We start from the raw sequence: 16,808 nt of genomic DNA, 5'->3' as shown, positions 1-16,808 counted from the left end.
CTTGGAGAGTGAGAAGAGAGCCAAGGGCATCTTTCCAATCATTCCAAGGCATTCCATTCATGTACTAATGAGCATACATTTTTTTCTTTTTCTTTTTATATAATTTGATAATTGTGATGTCAAATTAAAACTAGAAAATCAATTCATGAGTTAATCACATCATAACATTTTTCATATACCAGCAACCCCATTACCTCAGTCCATTCGGTAATGTGTCCCTTGGCTAGTGGGAAGAGAGCCAAGGCATGTTTCCAATCATTCCAAGAGATTCCATCCATGCACTAATGAGCAAAGCATTGTGGCAATGACAAACATTCTAGTAATGTCAATATTCAATACAAAGAACCTATAAGGATACATATGAACTATTGCATAGGTAAATATATATGCATCACCATATGCAACAATTCTTAGAACCAAAATTGAAAGTAATTAATAAATGACAATTGCATTGAACAACAAATTAACTGGCCAAACCTTATTGAATTGGTGTGGATACTAATTAAACACATCAATTTTCAAACTTGATCCTTGAAATATATCAAACAAAGTGACTTAAGGTATGAAGGGACTACATGTACCATGAGTAAGGAGAAATATACATCTTTTCTGACATGTCCATAGAAATCTCAACAATCTCAGGCTTTGGGAGGCTAACCTCGTCTCTAGGCAAGAAAAGCTATAAAAGAAAAGGGGTGGGAAACCACTGGCTCCCTAACAAGCAACCATTTGGGTCCAACATTGATGTCTAGGAGTCAATCATTATTAACCCAAAGCTTGATGTTACTAACTAGGGCCAACTTATGGAAACCATGATGATCCACCATACAATGTTGTCTTCTACTCATTGCTGCCCCCCAACACACCACCCCCCCCCCCCTCCCCCACCGACCACCACCCCCCCCCCCCCCCACCCCATGTGTTTATTCTTAGGCCACTACATTTGTGGTGCACTATTTTTTGTATTAAATACACACATGAGGGGTTAGCTCAACCAATTGCTTCCAATGTTATTGATTATTTGGCAATGAAGGAAAGTCCCTAATTCAACTCTGCTTAGGTAATTTTCACTAGTCCGTCAACAGGTTTACTATGGATGTCATCTGTAAGTGTTGCAAAGCATCCCGTGGGTTTCCTCGTGAATTTTTCCTTGTAAAATAGGAATATATATATATATATATATATATATATATATATATATATATATATATATATATATATATATATATATATATATATATATATATATATATATATATATATATATATAGATATAGATATATATAAGGAATCAACACTCAAAAATTTCACTTTATAGCCATTCCATGATGATATACAACACTATATGACAACCTTCCCACACTCTTCCTTATCTTACATATACATGGACATGAACAAGGTAGTTGATGGCCTTTCAAAGAGCCATGGGACTAGAGCGAGGTGTTTGGACCATTTCAGTTTCTGAAAATGGGCATACAAATGATTTCATTCATGAACCTTAGCTATGAAATACTCCATAGACAGATACTTTGACTTCTACAATGATGTATTTTTGTTTTTAAAGCCATGAAAAGTCTGTTTCCTGTTGTTGATATAGTTCACAGGTTCTGTGATAGTCAACATCTTCAGAGCCTACTTTTGGAAGGTTTAATATATGTCCTGTTAATTCAAGAAACAACTTTTCCTTTTTTTATATGTCGATTGATATGTAATCGACATATAAAAAGTTGTCATGAGCCAAATGTGAGACCTCTCACCCAAAGTTAGAGAGGTTACAGATTCAACTATCTTGATCCCCTAGTAGTTAAGTACCCTGACTAGGGTCATTGATTTACTGAATTTACCATCCATGGATCATGGAAAAGTACTTGAATGGTTTTCCACGAGATTTTCTCCTAAGAAAACAATACTCATGAGGTTTTTGTTATCACTCAGGTTTTTTCCTTAGAAGTTATTAAAGAAGGAATGGCCCGAGGTAACCACAAACCAATCTTTTAGACTCAGGTTCTAGCCAACCTAAGTCCAGAGAGGGCTCTCTCTTTAAGATTTAACTTTGTTTAAATAAGATTTCAGGCTAGTTCTTAATGTTCAGGGTTGTTTGTTTTGATTGGGTGGTGGAATTAAGAAGACAGATGGGCAGAGCAAATATTTAGGCCATTGGGCTATGGAGTCAATCAAGAAAGGCTTAACTGGATTTGATTTATCACTAAGGTAAGAGTTCACAAGGCAGGTTAACACAACAAGAGCAAATCTAAAGGTTTCAATGAATGGAAAGTCCTAACCAGGGCCAAGGGCAATGAAGAATCCTTAACCAGGATTGGGATGAAGAAAGGAACGATGGCCAGTAGAAAAGGGAAATGAAGAATCCTTTACTATGGGCCAAAGGGGGGATAAACTACCGAAGTAAGGGGGCAATCAAGAATCCTCGGACCAAGGAAATTTAGTAGAAAACATAAATAAAGCAAACAGTTAAAACAAAGAGCACTTTAGCTAATTCTGATGATATCATTCCTTGTTTGCTTTTAATATTTTATAAGAAACACATATGAATAATTCATGACATAAATAGAAAAAAATATTTAAACATGAGAAAATGATACTTATTTGTTCCAGTTGTGCACAAGAATCCAGTGAAATGTTCTCAGCTTTATTTCATTTCCAGCAAAACTAGTCTAGTCTTGAGTACAATAGCTCCTTGGTTCAAAAAGAAAATGTCTATAGAAATGTATTTTAATCCACCCTCATGACTTCAACTTGTGAAGTATTTATACAAAATTTAATACAAAATATCTCATAACCATATGAGAATTATTCTAGGAAACAAAAAATATCTTCAACACGAAGATAGAGACAGATGGAAAATTGTTTGTTTGCTGTCCCTTTATTTGTGAATGTGCTGGTTGCTGGAATTCAGATTTGGCTCTTGTAGTTGCCTTGGTAGTTATGTGCTGGATTCACTCTTATCTTTAACCTACTGATACTGTTTACCTATGTTGGTTAATCCTGTATTACATGTTTTTACCTGATAGACATATTTACCCCACAGCTTTACTATAGTAACTTTATAGTAAATCTGTCAAACTGGTCCACCACTTGTTATTAGGTAATTTTATTCTGATAATCTTCCTGTAGACATCATCAGCTTCTGTATATTTGGAAAAATTTGGTTTGTTGGTGAACAAGTGCTTCACTTCATGTTCTATATAGAATAGATTCTCCAGGCCATCATAAAGTACTTTTCCTGTAGGCAATGCTTTTACCCCTGAAGAACTGGCTTGGCTCCTGGCCTATTTATTCAATCTCTCAATGTAATCTTCCTGTGTCATTAACTTGTCATGTATAACCAGTGGACTAGGAAGTCCTTTTTCTCTCAAAATGCCATATTTTAACATAAAGTTGTCGATGTCTGCTTGAATGCTTTGACATCTTTTCTCCAAATTAAGCATCAGGTTCCTTTTAGTAAGAACCTTCTTTATCTCAATAATAGTTGTTGTTCTATCCTAAATCTCTAATTCATCCAGCTGGTATCTGTTTCTACTATTCAAAAAATATATCAACTATTTTTCTTCCTCAGGCTTGTCTCTCAGTTCTTCCTTTGTCTTTTGTATGGCTTCCATGGCTATTTTGACTAATTCAGTTTGCTCAAAAATAACTCGAATGGAGGGCCAAATATCATTGATGGGATCAATGATATTGGTCCATAATATATCCTTGATGTTTCCCGATGGCTTTTCTAGAGTCAAATCATTTTCAAGGATTCTTATTCCTTCTACCATCCTTTGGTTTTTCTGAGTCTCTTCTTTGTGTCGTATATGTGCAAGTGAACAACTGGTTTCTAGGCTTGTGACTTACTCTATGAGTTTCTTGAATTGTGTGGCTTGGATGCTCATTTGTTCCATAGCCTTAACCAATTCATCTGTCTTTTCTGTTGTTAGCCTTGTACTGGTCAATGTACCTGTGGCTTAAGTAGTACTTGCCACTGGCAATGTTGTTACTATTGGAATCATTGGTGCCAAGGAAGCTGCCAGGGTGGAGGGTACTACTATGGAAACTGTAGGTATTACAGTTTGAGGAGCCGTGGCCAGCTCACACTGTTAGGACTGTATCAAATTTTCTAATTCTTTATTAGTTTCCTTCAATTGATCATTCGACTTAAGGAATAGGTCCATAAGTTCTTCCTCCTTCTGTTTTTCTAAAACTTCAGCAGTTTGAGGATGGTGAACAGGAGGAATCTTGAGCTGCTTCTTTAGTGCAACTATGTCATCATTTTTCTTCTTTATCGACTACTCTACTGCTTTCGCGTCCTTGAGATCATATCCCAGCTCTATGACCAAGTCCTCTAAGGACTTTATTCTAGTGTCTTTGGCTTGGGAAGAGGATTTTCCCAATTGAAGTTGTGTTGATGTGTTATTTGGTGAGTTCTATAGTTGATGAGTTGTGATTTCTTTGTTGGTCAACATGGAGTGGACCATTTCACCTATTTTCTTATGTAGCTCTATTTGATCAATTGGGTGAATATCCTTTGCCAAAACTTCAAAATTAGTTTTCAAATAGTCAGCCATTGATCTTGGTTGCTGCACAGTTGGCTTAAGAGAGCTCATCTGCATCTTGCCTTGTTTTATGTCAAAGGCTGACATTAGACTTGTTTGGTTCATTAGAGCCAGTCTGAGATAATGAGCATAGGTTTGAGCCTTTAGTTTTTCATTCCTTGCCTTGATTTCTTTGTACTTTTCTTTGATATCCTGGCTCTAACCAAAAGGAGCCTTGAAGGAATATACCTCTATGTTTTGTTGCCTTTCTAATACCTGGAAATATGAGGTAGATGGTGTACCTTCTGAAGGGAATAGTACGCACACTATCAATTCTTTCTACCACTGTGTTGCCCGCGGTTTCCTGGATGTATTCTTGTTCTGAAAATGGGTTTAACCTTTGCCTCTTAGCATAGGTTTGATTAACAGGTATGGTGAAAGGAGTGGCCTCATCTCTATCCCTTTTTTTTATTTTTCTCCTCATTTAGAGAGTCTGCAAAATGGAGGGATTGATCATATTTTGTTCTGTTTGATTGAGCTCCTCTGAAATGTCAGGTAGCTCTAAATCTTCTGCCTGCTCTCATGATCCTGGTTGGCCTGATGGCCTTGCTTGCTCTGAAGTCTGTCCACCGTGTTCCTGTGACTGCCTTTGAGATGGAGTTTCTCCAAGTACTTGTACAAATAAATCCTCATCAAGCCTCCTATATAAATCCATCAATACATTATCAATGACAACCTCTATACTATCTTGATCTACTAATGTGTTTTCCACCCATTCAGATTTATTGGCATACTGTTCAATTTCTGGGATCCTATGGTGGATGTAAGGAGACAACTTATTTTTCTATCTTCTATTACAAATAAAGTTGTGGGGATCATATGTCTATTGGCATTATGATTCTGGTATGGCTCTATGTTACAGGTGTTTTACTTGATGGCAACTCTATTAAGTGGCAATACTCTGTTCAGGTTCTCAAAATATGTTGGAAAATAAGAGGTACGCAGGTACACCGTACAAAAGCTGCAGACCCGCAGGAATATCATAGATAAAGTGCGTACATACCCGCAGGTTACCCGTTCATGAGGTGCAGACCCCCAGTTCACTCACTTCAAGGCAGAGAAGCGCGCTCATGTGGGGTTTCTTATGTTTGGCCCGTGGTATTTAGCCCGCCGTTCTTGATTCTATGGTTTTGGCCCGTTGTATAGGATCTAATTTAGCCCCGGTTTGGATCCCTTGTATTGGTTATTGATGGTTTTGTCCCATGGTATGGATAAGGGCTTGACTATAAATAAAGAAGGAGATCACTTGGCCAAAGTATCTTTGCAAATTGTATATCTTAAGATCTGAAATATTGGGTTATCGGTTTAAAAGCTTGATCTATATAAAAGGGAAGTTGAAAGTGAATCTATGAAGTGTGATCTCTCGGGCGCATGATCATATCTGGGCATCTGACTATCTGTGGCAGACTGGTGGACTGCCAATTCAGCCCTAATCAGAGGTTCGCAGGTGATTAACGGTGCAAGTGCGGGGGTACGCACAACAGAAGAAGGCACAGTGCATGGGTACGCACAGCAGAAGAAGAAACAGTGCGTGGGTACGCAGCGCGATAGAGGTTCAGGTGCGGAAGAATAGTAAAGGTACGTGGCGTGGCAGAGGTTCAGGTGCGGAGGCACAGTGAAAGTACGCGGCGCTACAAAAGCCGCAGGTGCGTAGATACGCGGCGCGATAGCATCTGAGGGTGCGTGGCCACAATAGTAGTACGTGGCGTGATTGAAGAAACAGTGCGTGGGTACGCGGTGCAGTGGAAGGCTCTCTGCGGGGATACGCAGAGACGCAGAAGGTGAAGTGCGAAGCCACGCAGTCCAGATAAAGAAAAATTGTGTATCTGTCCTAAAACATTTGTTGATCATCTTCTATTTATTGCTGCAGAGTTCTGGGTTTATATTTCTGGTACTATCTTTCTGTTTACAACATTCTGAGAAGTTGGGTAATTCTTGGAGTTTGGGTAATTTGCATGTACTTGATGATTACTTGATTTTCTTGGATCTAGTTTGAAAATTTATGAAAAGTGGACCTTGAAAGAAAAGAAGTAGGGGGTTGTAGCTCCCTTCCAGGAGAGACTGGAAAACGAGAGAGAGTTGTAGCTCTCTGGAGGTTGCAGCCTACGTATTGGTAAAGGACTGCACCAGCACAAAATCATTGTAAAAGGAGTTTCTAATTGAAAGAAGATAGAGACATATTGCAGCAGGTGGTTTTCACCCACATTGGGTTTCCACCTTATATCTGGTGTTCCTTGATGTGACTATCTGTTTTTCGTGTTCATGCTCATTGTTTTATGGTACTGACATACAAGAATAATTCAAAGTACAAATAAGGAAGATTTATTAAAAAGAACTTGATAATACTGATTCACCCCCCCTCTTAGTATTATTTCCAACAATTGGTATCAGAGCAGGTCCTTCAGAGAAGCTTGATCGCTTGAAGGAAGATCATTCATCATGAGCAAGTACGAGAGGGAAGCATCAATCAGGCCACCAATTTTTGATGGGACAAACTTCAATTATTGGAAGGTAAGAGTTACTGCCTATCTTCAATCTCTTGGTACAGAAGTTTGGGATATCATAGATACAGGCTACACTTTTCCTTCAGCTACTCCTACAGATCCGGCCGAGAAGAAGAAATATGAAACAAATGCTAAAGCAGTCAATACTCTGCTGGGATGCTTATCTCAAACATAATTCGTAAAGGTTATGCAATATAAATCCGCAAAGGAAATATGGGACAAGATTGTCTTGAGCTACGAAGGAGATGAACAGGTAAAGCGTGCTAAACTTCAAACCCTCAGGATTCAGTATGAGAATCTCAGAATGTATAATGATGAAAGTGTGGCTAACTATTTCCTTCGGGTAGAAGAGATTGTTAATTGCATGAAAAACTTGGGTGAAGAAATAAAAGAGGCTATTGTGGTTGAAAAAGTTTTAAGATCATTGTCCCCCAAATTTGAATCTAAAGTGTCTGCAACAGAAGAAAAGGAAAATCTACGAACTCTTACTATGTCTCAGCTACACGGAATTCTAACTGCTTATGAAATGAGAAAAGGAGGTCCATCAGACATGAGAGAAGCTGCTTTCAAGGCTTCAGGCAAAGGAGACTACTATGAAGCAAGTCACGTGCTAGAAGAAGAAGAAGAATCAAATTTTGTCAGAAATCTTCAACGGGGTACTGGAAGGTTGAGAGGTAAGTTACCGTTTAAATGTTTTGATTGTGGAAGAGTAGGTCATTATGCTGCGAAATGTCCTCATAAGGATAAGATTGACAAAGGAAAGGAACCTGCTAGATGGAACAAGAAACAAAATGCAAAAAGCTACTACACTCATGAAGATAGTGATGGTCTATCAAATAGTGATGAAGATGAACGAGGTATTGACTATAAACTTTTAATGGCATTTGAAGATGATGATTACATGGATGCTATAGATGTGGATAGCCTTTATGAAGAAATTTCTAGACTCAAGAGATGTATAAAAGAAAAAAATATGATCATTGATACTTTACAATTTCAAATTGATGAAAAGGAAAAATATCTTGAAAAATTAGAAGGTGAAATTGTTGGTCTTAGAAAAGAGATTGAGAAAACAAAGGCTATTAATCTTAAGTTTGTAAAAGGATCTGAAACTCTGGAGGAGATCATCAATGTACAGCGTTCTCCACTAAACAAGACAAGTCTGGGGTATAATGGAGAAACTTCTCAAGCATCCACCTCAAAGAGTTATCTTGATGCAGCAAGAAGGAATGAGAAAAAGCACAATGGAGATCACCAGGTAAAGCAGGGACGAATTACATCAAGAACAAACAAAGACTATCAAGCAAACCAGGGGCAATCCATCCTAAGGATGAACAAAAGCTACAACCAGCCACAGGTAAAATCCTCTCAATTTGCTTCAAGAATGGATGACAATATAAATTACAATCATTTGGCCGGAAGATTTGATAACCGCAGAAATTTCTTCAATGGACAATGCTTCTCTTGCCATAACTTTGGTCACAAAGAAGCTCAATGTGTTGCATATAAAACAATCATGACTAGAGAAGCTCAAAAACAAAGAAGTATGCCCAGGATTACAAAAGGGACCTATAACAACTTTTCGGCTCTTGAAAATGAAGTTGAATGTTCTATTTGCAATAACTTTGGTCATGAAGATTTTGAATGCAGGAGCAAGTTTCAGCAGACAAAGGAACAAGCCTCAAGCACCAAAACATGGAGAATAAAGGAACCACAAACAGAAAGATGTGGGATAGCATTTTATGCAGAGGGACAGGAAAATCTATGGTACATTGACAGTGGATGTTCGAAGCATATGACAGGTGATAAAGAAAAACTTGAATCATATTTTGCTTTAGAAAAGGGAAAGAAAGTTTCTTTTGGAAATGATACTCCTGCAGCTATAAAAGGAAAAGGCACTGCTCAGTTAAAAGAAAAGGTCAAAGCTGGAAATGTTTTGTATGTTGATGGATTGAAGCATAATATTTTGAGTGTCAACCAGATGTGTGATCAAGAAACCGAGGTGATATTTAGATCAAATGGATGTCTTGTTCGTGATCTTGATACAGGTAAAACAATGATCAAAGGTGAAAGAACTCCAAATAATCTATACATATTTGAAGAAGGACAACAACAATGCTATCTAAGCAAGGATGATGAACACTGGTTATAGCACCGGAGGTTGGGGCATCTAAGCTTTTCACAAATAAGGAAAGCATGCAAATATTAGGCAGTTCGCGGTCTTCCAGATATCAAAATTCCAGACAACACCATATGCAAATCATGTCAGTTTGGAAAGCAAACCAGAACTAACTTTCCGGAGAAGGAAGGATCAGCAAGCATGCCTCTTGAGCTAGTACATACAGATGTATGTGGTCCATTCAGGAAAAGGACACCTCGAGGAGAAGAATACTTGATATTATTCATTGACGATTTCTCCAGGTTTGTCTGGTTAGGACTTATGAAGCACAAAGATGAAGCATTCGAAAAATTCAAATCCTTTAAAGCCTTGGTTGAAAATGAATCAGGATACAAAATTAAGTGGCTCAGATCTGACAGAGGTGGGGAGTTTACCTCAAATGAACTTTTTGATTTCTGTGAAGAACATGGGATAAGAAGAGAATTCTCTACAACTAGAACTCCTCAACAAAATGGAGTGGTGGAAAGAATGAACATAACAGTCCAACAAATGGCTTGTGCTATGCTTGATGAGTCTGGAACTCCCGCAACTTTCTGGGGTGAAGCTGCATATGCTGTGGTTGTTATTCTCAACAAAACAAATGTCCGGGTGAACAGCACTCAAACCCCTCATGAGCTCTGGTATGGTGAGACTCCTTCGGTAAAGCACTTCAAAATCTTTGGGAGCAAATGCTATATTAAGAATACTGATGAGCAACTTGGCAAACTTGAACCTAGAGCAGATGAAGGCATTCTTCTTGGCTATTCTCCACACAGCAAAGCATACAAGTGCTACAATAAAAGACTTGGAAGAATTATTGACAGCATTGATGTAGTGGTTGATGAGAAGGGATACATTCCTAGGCAAGTAAATCATGAAGATATCGAAGAAGATGAAGACTACCCTCAAAGACAGAATGATGAAGAAGAAGAACCTCAAGAAGAACCAGAGGAGCAGATAAGGATAGAAGAGAAGACTCCATCCAGATATGTTCAGAAGACTCATCCAGAATCTCAGATTTTGGGGCAAAAAGAAGCAGGTGTACAAACAAGAAGAACAATTGCATAAGCTTCAAGCTATTTGGCATTACTCTCTTCCACTGAACCACAAAATGTGAAAGAGGCATGCAAAGATGAATGTTGGGTCAAGGCAATGGATGAAGAACCTGAGCAGATCGAAAAGAACAACACTTGGGAGTTGGTTCCTAGACCAAAGGATAAGAAAGTTATAGGGACAAAATGGGTCTTCAAAAATAAATTGAATGAAAATGGAGAAGTAATGAGAAACAAGGCCAGACTTGTTTGTAAAGGGTATGCACAGCAAGGAATAGATTTTAAAGAAACTTTTGCTCCTGTTGCAAGACTTGAGGCCATCTGAATGTTCCTTGCTCTCTCAAGCTTTCAAAACTTCAAAGTATTTCAAATGGACGTGAAATCAGCCTTTCTGAATGGAGACTTGGAAGAAGAAGTATACATTGAGCAACCAGATGGTTTCATTCTTGGAAATGATCCAAATCTTGTACGCAGATTGAAAAAGGCTCTCTATGGTCTCAAACAAGCTCCAAGGGCTTGGTACTATCGTTTGGACAAATATCTTCATCAACAAGGTTTTTCAAAAGGATCAGCAGATAGCAATCTTTATATAAAAGTTCAAAACGACAAATTGCTAATACTTGTTGTGTATGTAGATGACATTATCTTTGGCAGCAATGAAGAAGCTATGAGTCAAAGCTTTGCCTTGGTAATGCAGAAAGAATTCGAAATGTCCTTGCTGGGAGAACTGACATATTTTCTTGGTTTGCAAATCGAACAAAAAGAAGGAGGGATCTTTTTGTCTCAAACCAAGTATCTCAAGCAAATTTTGAAGAAATATGGCATGGAAGATGCAAAACCAGTATGTACAACCATGGTCACAGGATGTAGCCTCAGTGCAAATGATGAATCAGCAGCAGTGCATCAACCAACCTACAGATCTATGATTGGAAGTCTACTTTATTTGACAGGTACCCGACCAGACATAATGCATGCAGTAGGAATAGTTGGAAGATTTCAGGCAAATCCAAAGGAAACTCATCTTCAGGGAGTAAAGAGAGTCTTCAAATATCTTCAAGGAACTCAAAACTATGGCTTATGGTATCCTAGAGATACAAATCTCACACTTCATGCTTATACAGATGCAGATTGGGCCAGAAGCGTGGATGACAGGAAGAGCACAAGTGGTGGTGCATTCTTTATGGGTGCCAGATTAGTATCTTGGTTCAGCAAGAAATAGAGTTTGATTGCCTTGTCTACAGCTGAAGCGGAATATGTTGCTGCTGCATCTTGCTGCACTCAACTCCTTTGGATGATGTAGACCTTGCAGGATTTTCAAATCACTTGTATACCACCCATCTCCATCTTATGTGATAATACAAGTGCAATCAGCATTTCAAAGAACCCAGTCATGCATTCAAAGACCAAGCACATACCGATCAAGTATCATTTTCTCCGAGAACAAGTACTTGAAAAAAAGGTCAAGTTGGAGTATGTTCCTTCCAAGGAACAAGTTGCTGATATACTCACCAAACCATTGCCCAGGGAGACCTTTGAATACCTTAGGCAAAAGCTGGGGGTTGTTGATGCATCATCTTGTTGTTGAATCTCTTCTGATGGTTGGTTGTACGCAAGGCTCATCTGGGGTATATGCGTACATGTGTTGGGTTGCGGATTGATCGAAGATCGAATGGCATAGGTTCAGGGGGAGCATATAATGCATTGTTGGCATTATGGAGGAAGTACAGAAGGAGATCATGGATGCTGGTCTGAATATTGCTGTAATATGTCTCTATCTCTTTCATGGTCATTTATGGTGTTTGGTGGATTATGGTTCTTCTTTGCAGATCTGGCTTATAGTCAGGGGGAGAATGTTCTTAGGGGGAGCATAACCCTTTGCCCTTGATGTCAAAGGGGGAGAATGACATTGAAGATCTTGAAGTTGCCATCAAGTCCAAAGGGGGAGATTGTTGGCATTATGATTCTGGTATGGCTCTATGTTATAGGTGTTGTACTTGATGGCAACTCTCTTAAGTGGCAATGCTCTGTTCAGGTTCTCAAAATATGTTGGAAAATAAGAGGTACGCAGGTACACCGTACAAAAGCTGCGGACCCAAAGGAATATCATAGATAAAGTGCGTACATACCCGCAGGTTACTCGTTCATGAGGTGCGGACCCCCAGTTCACTCACTTCAAGGTAGAGAAGCGCGCTCACGTGGGGTTTCTTATGTTTGGCCCGTGGTATTTAGCCCGCCGTTCTTGATTCTATGGTTTTGGCCCGTGGTATAGGATCTAATTTAGCCCCGGTTTGGATCCCTTGTATTGGTTATTGATGGTTTTGTCCCATGGTGTGGATAAGGGCTTGACTATAAATAGAGAAGGAGATCACTTGGCCAAAGTATCTTTGCAAATTGTATATCTTAAGATCTGAAATATTGGGTTATCGGTTTAAAAGCTTGATCTATATAAAAGGGAAGTTGAAAGTGAATCTATGAAGTGTGATCTCTCGAGCACATGATCAGATCTGGGCATCTGACTATCTGTGGCACACTGGTGGACTACCAATTCAGCCCTAATCAGAGGTTCGCAGGTGATTAACAGTGCAAGTGCGGGGGTACGCACAGCAGAAGAAGGCGCAGTGCGTGGGTACGCACAGCAGAAGAAGAAACAGTGCGTGGGTACGCAGCGCGATAGAGGTTCAGGTGTGGAAGAACAGTAAAGGTACGTGACGTGGCAGAGGTTCAGGTGCGGAGGCACAGTGAAAGTACGCGGCGCTACAGAAGCCGCAGGTGCGTAGATACGCGGCGCGGTAGCATCTAAGGGTGCGTGACCACAGTAGTAGTACGCGGCGTGATTGAAGAAACAGTGTGCGGGTACGCGGTGCAGTGGAAGGCTCTCTGCGGGGATACACAGAGACGGAGAAGGTGAAGTGCGAAGCCACGCAGTCCAGATAAAGAAAAATTGCGTATCCATCCTAAAACATTTGTTGATCATCTTCTATTTATTGCTGCAGAGTTCTGGGTTTATATTTCTGGTACTATCTTTCTGTTTACAACATTCTGAGAAGTTGGGTAATTCTTGGAGTTTGGGTAATTTGCATGTACTTGATGATTACTTGGTATTCTTGGATCCAGTTTGAAAATTTATGAAAAGTGGACCTTGAAAGAAAAGAAGTAGGGGGTTGTAGCTCCCTTCCAGGAGAGACTGGAAAACGAGAGAGAGTTGTAGCTCTCTGCAAGTTGCAGCCTGCGTACTGGTAAAGGACTACACCAGTACAGAATCATTGTAAAAGGAGTTTCTAATTGAAAGAAGATAGAGACATATTGCAGCAGGTGGTTTTCACCCGCATTGGGTTTCCACCTTATATCTGGTGTTCCTTGATGTGACTATCTGTTTTTCTTGTTCATGCGCATTGTTTTATGGTACTGACATACAAGAATAATTCAAAGTACAAATAAGGAAGATTTATTAAAAAGAACTTGATAATACTGATTCACCCCCCCTCTCAGTATTATTTCCAACAAGGTCCACGTGAAACTCTATTTTAATTTCAACCTTTGGAGGATTTCATCTGCCTCCTTTCCTACTTCTCTACTATTACAAATGAAAGGGCCAAGATGATCTTTTATTCTTAGTTGGGCCTTTTTCTTGGTTCTAACAAAATGTACCTCATCTAAATTGATTATTTTTCTGTAGTACTCCAAAGAAAATAATCTCATGGGAGGTACTTTGGCATTTTGTAAGGTGGTAACTCACATGCATAGATTCTAATTTTTGCATAGTTTTGGTACAAGTATCAATCCCCTACATTGTATTTCTTTGATAACTACAGGACCCTTCTGATGTTTGCATTGATTCTAGGTGGAGGGTTTCCTAGCAGCATGGTTTTCATAGGATAAACAAAGAGGCCTATGAAGTCTGTGTAGGAGTATTCAAAATCAAACTAATGAATTAGAGAAGTCCAGAAGATCACTGGCCTTGGGTTTCCTTTAGTATCGAGTTTTTGGAGTGCAATTGGAAACCTATCAACTTGATAGTATGAGAATAAATGATAGAGAACTGAGGAATATTTGAACACCCTTTCATTTTCCAACCTCATAAATTGATCATGCATTCTATTAGCAATAAACTTTGCATAGTCGAATATGATGGCTGGTTGTTCGCCAAGAGAATAGATTGACATGATTGATATTATAATCTCATCAACGAATTCACTAGTGGTACAACCTAGTATACTAGATATCATATCTATAATATCTTGACCAAGGTTGGAGAACATAGTCCATATATAAGGAGGAGGTTCCTTTGGGATATATTGTTCTTCTCTGATAAAAATCGAGAACAACTGTACTAGTCTGACTGAAGTGATTGTAGGGTATCTGTTCAGCATGTCCCCAAATGAAGGAGGGGTTAGGTTTTGGCTTGGCTACAATTGAAGCATATGGTTGATGGATTCAACAGTGATAGTAAACAGAATAGACTGGTCAGGGGTTCTTACTACCCTTTGGATAGGATCATAGTTCATGTGGTAGTAATGTACAATTTATAGGAATACATGCACTCTGGGGAATTGGTACTTAGGAAAACCTGATTCCCAAAGCTCAATGGAGTCAACATGGTTTAGGTACTGGTCTGTATACTTGTAGAAGAGTTTCAGGGGGGATTTTGAGACTTAGGTGTCCTTTATTTGGAAATCTTTGTCTGCGAGGGGAAGGTGGTCTAAATCCCAGTGAGGAGTAGTAATGGGCATAACATTTAGTGCAATTGGGGCTTCCATCCTTGGTTCTTGTGGATTCAAGGATGGGGCAAAGGGTTTCAAAAGAATTTGGAATAATTGGTTTGTTTCGAAGTCTTTCAGGAGTACCGGGTGGCTTAATTAACTAAATTACTTAGTATTTAAAGAAATTTGGCTCAGGTTTGGCCAGAAATGAGGGTTCTTCAGTCAGAATGGGGTAAATACCTGGTATCAGTTGTTTGAAAGGAGCAATGGTGCTGGTGCACTATTTGCAAGAGGCACATAGGTCTGCAGAATGGTCTAGAGTTCAGTGGCTGTGGAAGGTTGACGGTTGGTAGCAAGTTGACAACTCGAACGTACTTTGTGCTTGCATGGAGAACATAAGGTTCTTTTCTTGGTAAAAAACAAAAACAATGAGTTTTTTCAGTTTTATCTGTAAAGTCAATGATTTTGGCAGGTATGATGGAAAAGTGACAGTTGGCGCCAACTGACGAAAGTGAAATTTTGTCGTGTATTGAAGGTGGTAAGCGGAATCTATCACACCACTTTTGGGGACTTGGCAGTATTAGGAGAGGTCCACCCGATGCCATTCAACTGGTGACATGTAGCAGAGGGGTGAACAGTAAAATTTCTCACATCGGGTGGGTAAATGTCGGCATTTGAGGCTGCCCAATATGAGCGACAACCATTAGATCTGAAGGTGTCAAATCGTACGGTGATTAGGAGCGTGATTTGGTCGGGGAGTTAATCGAGGGGCCTGACGGGATTTTAATCGTGGGTTAGGGCGGCTTAATGACATTGCAAGCAATATGATTGGAGGAGGTTTATTAATTAATCACTGTTTGATTAATTAATCCCTTTTGGTTTGGCGGGGTGTTATGGTTCTTAATTAGTCGTGGATCGACTAATTAATCCATCTAATTTATTTACTTAATATGGTTTATATTTCAAACCATGGGGCAGGATCTCTAACATTTGGGATTTTAATTAAATATACGAGAAAGGGGTTTACTTTTCAAGAGTTAAATATAATAAAAGTTAAAGTTAATATGAAAACAAAAGTGGAAAAGCAAATTGCGCTAAGTATAATGTATTGATATTTATTTATACATCCATATTTACACATCATAACTTAGTCTTAATGCTTTTTGTGGTTTTTTTTGTAAACAAAGGGGGTTTCAGGTAAGGTTTACAACTTTCCCCAGGTAAATGATGATTTCACCTTAGGAAAAGGGATTTTTAGGTGAGATGAATGTTTATGGAGGGAGTTAATGTTTGTAAGGGGGTTGTAGTACTTAAACTTTATAAGTTTTTGGGCTGAGGGTCTGGTCCCTTCGGAAGTCAGAGAAATGCTTTGAGCCCCTTTAACTCAAGGTTTTAGGCACTTTGATTTTTGCTTATGGGAAATTAGTGAAAAGGTAAAATGAATGGGGAAATTAATCACTTGACTTTGTAACTGTCCCATTTTCATCCATACTTTAAGTAATTTGATGATGAAAGTAAATGACATGATTTTATCCAATAAATCACCATAATTTTGTAACCATCCAACTGCTTACCCATCTACTCAACCTACCATTTTTTCTACTCTTTATTAGGGTGTAGTTAAGCTGGCAAACCCTTATCAAAACATTTTCTTTTTCTTTTACAATAAAAACTATCTAAGTCTATCCTTATTACATCCAAGGGCTCAGATTAAACTGTTGAGCTCCTTTTTTATTTACTCTACCTATCTACTTATTTTTCAAGATTAAATAGTTTGGTCAGATTTTATTCTCTATCTCTAAGCA

The sequence above is a fragment of the Pinus tabuliformis genome, chromosome 4_2, assembly GCF_031772625.1.
Source record: "Pinus tabuliformis cultivar Carrire ecotype Pingquan chromosome 4_2, CPIR1, whole genome shotgun sequence".
Lineage (NCBI taxonomy): Eukaryota > Viridiplantae > Streptophyta > Pinopsida > Pinales > Pinaceae > Pinus > Pinus tabuliformis.
The sequence above is the reverse complement of the archived record's forward strand: the minus strand, read 5'-3'. Positions refer to the sequence as shown.